Raw genomic sequence first — 7,500 nt, 5'->3', positions numbered from 1 at the left:
GATATGCAATTATTTATGTAACAGTATCTGTGAATATGTAGATTATATGTATAATGAGTATTTGTTATGGATAATATAGGAACGTGCGAGCTTAACTGATACATCTGGAAAAAATTCGGCATCTTGCGTCTCTATGCGAAAGGATAGGGACGACCAGCGATATTATTTTAAGGAGAATCTATCATTTGGATGCCACCCCCTTCATATACCAGAAGATGGTCTTCGACGTCTTCCCCAAATGTGCAGCATGGAGGCACCTCCCTCTCACATCGGGTGACCTCTTTTGACAGGTAGATGGTGTCACCGCGGGATCCCTCCTTGCCAGTTGGATGTGTTTGCCAGCAGACCAGTGACAACACCTACCTCACCGAGAAACATCATGTAGTATTACAAAGCCGCTTATCATAGCCTGTTCAGGGATGAGGTCAAGGCCATGAAGATAACAGTTGCCAGCAGAAGGTTACAACACCTACGAATCCTGACAAGAGGATTTCCTTAAGTGTATACGGCCGCCCTAACCTAGTCAACGCCCTCGTAATGAGAAATAGCACGGCCCCTGTAGAGAAATGTGGGAGTTGACCAAAGTAATATGCAAATTTCAATGTACCAAAGGGACATGTCAAGCCCTCAGCAATTACTACATAGGTCACACCACTACCACTTTGCTCAGGCGATTGCAAGCTCACTGCAACCAAGATACAATATTTCAACATTATGTAGACGACCACGACCGTAAACCCACACTAGAAGAATTATTAGAAAGCACAGAGGCTTGCATAGAGAAGCCCGGTCCCACAAATTGTAAATGCCAGAAGCTGTGAAATATACAGGGGAACACAGACTTCATACTCCATTCTTCATGAAGCTATAGGGCATCCGTGAGAATCTGAAGGGCGACACGAGCGACAGAACACCCATGAACACGGCTACTGACAGCGAAACAAACCAATACTGTCAGTCAGACACGGGAATCACACCCTTGTCCACGTCCTTGGCACAGGACGCACCCTGCAAAGCTCTATGAATGCCCATGCTGTCGCCCAGACCCCCAGCGAAAGAATGAGACCTGCCGACCAATAAAAAATTCAGCACTACAATGACGTCATGTTTGAAATTCAAAAGTCCGCATGCAGTAACGAAAACCTTGTATGTCATGATGACAACGTGAGAGGTGGGAAAATGAACTTGGACAGAATCTTGAACAGTTTTTCCTTATTTCTGAGAAGTTTTCCAGAGGAGAAAAAAAGAAGTATAGGCTGATTCAAAGTCTTGATAAGATGGTATCTGCAAACAATGCCCTTGATTTCAATAGAAATTGCATAAGAGAGAAAATATGATCAAATAGCATTAATATACACACACACACATATATATATATATATATATATATATATATATATATATATATATATATATATATATATATATATATATATATATATATATATATATATACATACATACATACACACACACACATATATATTTATATATATATGTGTGTGTGTGTATGTATGTATATGTATTTGTGTGTGTATGAATGAAAATTTTAATTAAGGTCTTCCTGTGTTAGGAATCAAAACATTTATAAATAAATAGATAGTGTGATACATAGTATTGCATTCATTTGGGTCCGATGCTCAGAGATTTCCATAAAACACCCCAAGGCATTCATGAGCATGATAAAAACACTAAAGTTTATTCGAGATGAAATCACGGACCAATGGAAAACACTAAATACGCAACGGAATAACGATAAAACGATTGCTCTTCGTTTTCCACTATCACTGTCTTTGCGCAAAAGATAAACTTTGTTTGTTACGACTTCCTCCACATCTGACAGGTCTTGGAGACGCCAAGAGCAACGCCATGAATACACAAGCAGTCTGAGAGAAATAAGAGATATTCTGCCACTAGTAAGATAGGAAATTTTATATGCATATGTGTTCATGTATAAGTATGCATGATACTTGATTTTTTTTTTAATTATTCGCACCTATTCAGATTTGTTTTATCAGTTGTTAGAATCATAAACCACTACGCACAAAATGAAATACAGTTCAAAACTAGGACTTTTCCAGAAAAAGAAAACATACGCATAAATACACAAAGCTTTCCTTTGGAGAAATCTTTAACGACTAAAAACGCCATCTTCAGTAAGTCCATTACATCCTTCCGGTGGTCAGGGTATTTTATACTTAAAGAAAAGCAATAGTGTTAAATCATGAGACAATGTGAAACAAGTAAATACTATAATGGAGAAAACTCGAAGAAACGGAAAGAGAACATCCGTGGCAAGTCTCTAGAGTTTGCGGGTAAGAATTTCCCGCCAATTACCTGCTTTCTAAAATGGAATTCGTCGCCAGCCACCTGGTGTCATCAACTTTCCAGTTGCCGAGTCTTTTGGAGGAAAAGGGCGTGTGGAAGGTTGGTCTCATTTCCCGTGATTTAATCCTGGAAATGTCTCAGAGAAATAGACGCCAGCGAGTAAGAGATCCGGTGGAAAAATAGGTTCTTTTGCGAGAAAGTGATGGGTATCTGAAACCGATAAGTGCAATTAGGCTACACGGGAGAAAGTCCAACAACGAGAGAGAGAGAGAGAGAGAGAGAGAGAGAGAGAGAGAGAGAGAGAGAGAGAGAGAGAGAGAGAGAGAGAAGGTTTTATTTTTTGTACGATAAAGATTGATTCAATCTTAGACATTCTTAGCTTTATCTATTTTTTTTTATGTTTTCACCTAATTTTTCCTTTATTAATATCTGCTTTAACGTTACTGAAGCAAAATGTAAACCAACTGAATGTACAATAATATAATTGGCTTTCGTATGAACACTATGCGTTCAAGACGCCAAATAAAAGATAAAAAATTTGACACACTGGAAAATCTTTAGTTTTATGGGATTTTTTTCCCAAATGCGTAGATGATTTCCTTATAACGATTAACGAAATCAATGTGCTCGCTGAAAGGATATTTTATCGTTTATTACCAATCATCTTAGAATATTCGACAGTATAGATATTTAAGCATGGCCTGGTTTCATCCGTGATTGCACATGAATTGCATATCTATCTACCATCCAAAACGCAGGGAAACATTGCATAATATATGTTACACCTTCCATACTGTACGACCTGGAGTCTGAGCAATAAATACCATTACAAACAGAAAGTAAAAAAAAAACTTATTATTCTAAGCTGACTCCAATAGAAGGTGCATAGTGTTTTATCATGATCACATTTCAGACTGTGTAACGCCTAACCAACCTAGAAATTCTGTTGGACTCATAAGACAAATTCTGTCGTATTGTATGATGTTATGGTACATGGTAATCACAGGCAAATGTAACTAAGTTTTGGTATAAACAGTAAAGAAACAATATCATCTTGGTAACAGCAATATAATGGGCCAAAAGATGTGCATGATTCAAAAAAACTTATTGTAAATAACTCTTTATTGCAGCAAATAAAAGAACACAGGGCGTTTCATGATACTTGTGGGTTTTGAGCTAAGTGTAAGTAGATATTTTGCTGAGACGGAATTCTTAAATCAGTCAATAATCTAGACATGCGGAACGCCATCAGTTACAATAAATAATGATTGCAGGTTAATAATAAGTGTTAGGTATCTAAATTATTTTTCATATTTAGTTTTGGAAAAGTGAACCTTAAGCAAAATAAAAATAACTAATAAGGCTTCTGATTAATAATGGCCTCATCATTGGATGCCTGATGGCGCTGCAAGGGTACGTCCAATAGGAACTGATTGCTCCACCTAGGGTAAAAGATGACTTAATAAATTGCTACCGTTTTCCTGGGCTTGTTGGTAGTAAAACTAATGTCGGTCAGAAAAGTATGAATTCAGCAAAACGCCATGGAAGCTATTATTTAAAAGGAAGAGCAAATAAAAGAAAAAAAAAAGAAACAGTCATTTATGTTTTCTATAGAGCCTTTGATTGCTTCACTCGTCAATTTTCCATTGGGAGAAGACCGTACTTTGTTACAAGAGATATTTTGGCAAGTCTAAAAAATCCCGGACAAAATATTCTTAGGAAAAGGACAGCCATTTGGCGCAAAAGAGATAGGTTTCGTTCCCATGAAGTGCACTTGATTCTCGCAAATGAAATCTTTTAACGAACAAGCTGTAATTGAATCTCCTGACCTCCATTTCCCTTTGCATTCAATCACTGCTCTACACTTTCATCCTTTTCCATGTTCTGGCACATGAGCGTATCACACCGGTTCTTTCAGGCCTCCTTCCTATGTTCTGCAGAGTTACATTTCCCCTGACCCTTGTGAACCTCTCTCTGCTCGATCGACCTCTAATAGAACCCGATCCCTCTCAGATTCATTTAGCCTTTCCATTTCTCCTTTGGAAAAGTGTCTTTCAGGACGTTTGAGAATGAGTTCCAAAAGTGGGAATGGACTCAACAGTATTAGTTTGTGTATAACAAGGAGTTTTCCCTGAATATATTTGCACTTTCGAATGCACGTATAGATGAACACTGCGTGTCCTTTTTATATTTACACAGGCTCATAGCCTTTGTACACTTTTGCACTTGAAAATAATGTTTGCATAGGTAGCTTATGGGTAAGGAGATGCACATGTACATGTTCATTTAGATACGCCACTATGAAGGAAACGTCAATTCATGCAAATGAGAATTATTTCATTTATTTGAGAAACAATGTGCAAGTTTGCTGTCATTTATTTTAAAACATGAGCAATAATTTTGATTTAAAATCAGTATCTTTTCCTATACCAACTCTCTCTCTCTCTCTCTCTCTCTCTCTCTCTCTCTCTCTCTCTCTCTCTCCGACTGGCACACACACAAAATGGAAAATCAGTATTTGACAGAGTGCGCTAGTGAATCTTGGGATGATCAGATGATTGCTATTTATATCTAGGATATGAATAGCAATCTTAGTCGATGAGTTGCCCACAACACTTTGAAGATTGTTGCTTAGATATCAGATATAGCAAATTTAGAAGAATGGAAAAGAGGGAAGTTAATGGCGAGGAAGCTTTGCTGGAAGTATTTTATATATAGTAGATCTAGTGAGAGTGAAAGATTTAGGTAAACGGAACGACGGTTTTGTGAGTAAAATTATAGTAAATGAGTCTCATCCTTGATACCCTTATTACTCGGAATGGTTTGTAGCTTAAATTGCTAGGCAAAAACTTGATTTTTGCTCTGGGTATTAATGTCCGATAGCGTTGTCCTGTTAGTTCACACCGCAAGCTTTATAAAATTTTCAGAAATTCTGATCATCCATTGCATTTAGATCTTTCAAAACTGTACCTTCTTTCGCGTAGGACTAGGAATGCAGCTTATTCTAACAGCATTATCTTTTCTTCTGCAGCAGTTTATTCAGGCAATTTTTGCCTTTTCTTGTTAGAGCTTCAGTGCCATATAGTTTGCTAGATGTTTAATGCCTGTTTTTAGGCAAAGTGACAGTGATCTTCCTAATGATACACTTGAGCTGTTGGGACTGCAGAAGTTCAAACTTGTTAATGTATTTTGCTGAGCATGCTGACAAGAGTCTCATTTCATTGTTTATTTGTTATTTGTCATATGTACTATGCTTTGTTGTATATTTTTATTGGTGGTTATTTATCTTATTAGGTTTTCTTTATCATTTTCTCTCATAGATTATCTTTGATACCCAAATATCGTTTCCTGTGTGCAGGTCCTTTCCCTTTTGGAGCCAACAGGCTTGTTTCATGCTGGTTTCCTGCTTGAGGTGGTGCAGCTTGGCTTGTAGTGTAATCAGAGAAATCAACTTCACTGCCTCGGCCCGTGTGTTATCGGAAAAAAAGATAAGAATCTGATTTCACTCGATTTTACCCAGAATTCACCGTCAAAAAAAGGATAAAATGGGGTCCCTCCTCAATATGTTAACAAAATTCTAAGTATATTTTTAGCTAAACCAGGTAGATACAAAATTGCTCGCGTTTCGGATATTTTTTCTAAGAAACGAGTTGAAAAAATCCAATTTCCTAACAATTTTCTAGCCCACGTTAAAGAAACAAGAATCAATATATTTTGCTCTATTCGTATCCGCTGAAGTCTGGCATTTTACAACAAACAAAAGAGATCTATTTTCACATTGGAAAAGTAATATTAAATATATTTGCTTTTAACTGTAATATGTAAATTGTAATGTTCCTGTCACTAGAATTATGCACAAATAACGGTCAAAACAAACTCTCATCTCTTATTTCTCCTAAAATCATTTTGATCATATGCATTCCTCTATAACACAGCAATCCTTAAAAGGGAACGAGAGAAACTGATACCGTTTTATGCTTAGTTTTAAAGCTACATCACGAAAAGTGTTGATCTTACTCTTTAACTGTGGGTAACTGAAAATTACAGATAATTTCCGAGCGCTGAAATAGATCTTTCTTCGTTTTTGCTCCAAATTATTATAAATAAACCTTTTGCCTGATATCCAGCCAAATTTATTAAAATGATATAAAAAATAATGTCTACAATAAGCCTCCAGGTTATCTTTTTATTAATTCCTCGTTGGACGGGTTGGTATCGTTCTCGGATAGCACTCTGCTGGGCCCGCGTTCGACTCTCCGACCGGCTAATAAAGAATTAGAGAAATTTATTTCTGGTAATAGAAATTCATTTCTCGTTACAATGTGGTTCGGATTCCACAATAAGCTGTAGGCCCCGTTGTTAGGTAACCAATTGGTTCTTAGCCACGTAAAATAAATCTAATCCTTCGGACCAGCACCAGGAGAGCTGTTAATCAGCTCAGTGGTCTGGTTAAACTAAGGTATACTTAACTTATCTTTTTATTAGTATTTCTGTGTAGATTTTCTACTAGAAAACTTGAAACCCAAAACAGAGAATGCCTAAGGGATATCTCCATTCGCTACAGGAAGAGAGGACTTGCGTACTTAAATCATTAGAGTCCAGAAGACAGTTTACAGCGGAATTAGTTTCAGCTTATATACACGCATGAGATGGGGTCTAATGTTTTCCTACAACTAAAGCAGACATCATTTCACTATGGTAACATGGTTTTATATAACCTCTGCTGGTAGAAATTACCAAAAACTACAAAACAATGACAATATATATCTTAACCTGTCATATACTACCAAAGTAAGAACTGGTCTATTCCAACTGTAGGAAAATATTTGGCTTAAACCGTTTGCTGAAATAAAACCTTTTCCTTATTAGTAATATGGAAATAGTTTGGCTTTTTCTAATACAATTTCTTACCTTTCTGAGATTGGAGACATTCTTATACCAGAATTCAGGATTGTAAGTGCAAAAATTTACTAGGAAAAGAAGTTAGTTCTTGGTATTAGTGCACATACACACACATACATATATATATATATATATATATATATATATATATATATATATATATATATATATATATATATATATATATATATATATATATATATATATATATATATGTATATATATATATATATATATATATATATATATATATATATATATATATATATA

The sequence above is a fragment of the Macrobrachium rosenbergii genome, chromosome 41, assembly GCF_040412425.1.
Source record: "Macrobrachium rosenbergii isolate ZJJX-2024 chromosome 41, ASM4041242v1, whole genome shotgun sequence".
Taxonomy (NCBI): Eukaryota; Metazoa; Arthropoda; class Malacostraca; order Decapoda; family Palaemonidae; genus Macrobrachium; species Macrobrachium rosenbergii.
Note: the sequence above shows the minus strand (reverse complement) of the source record.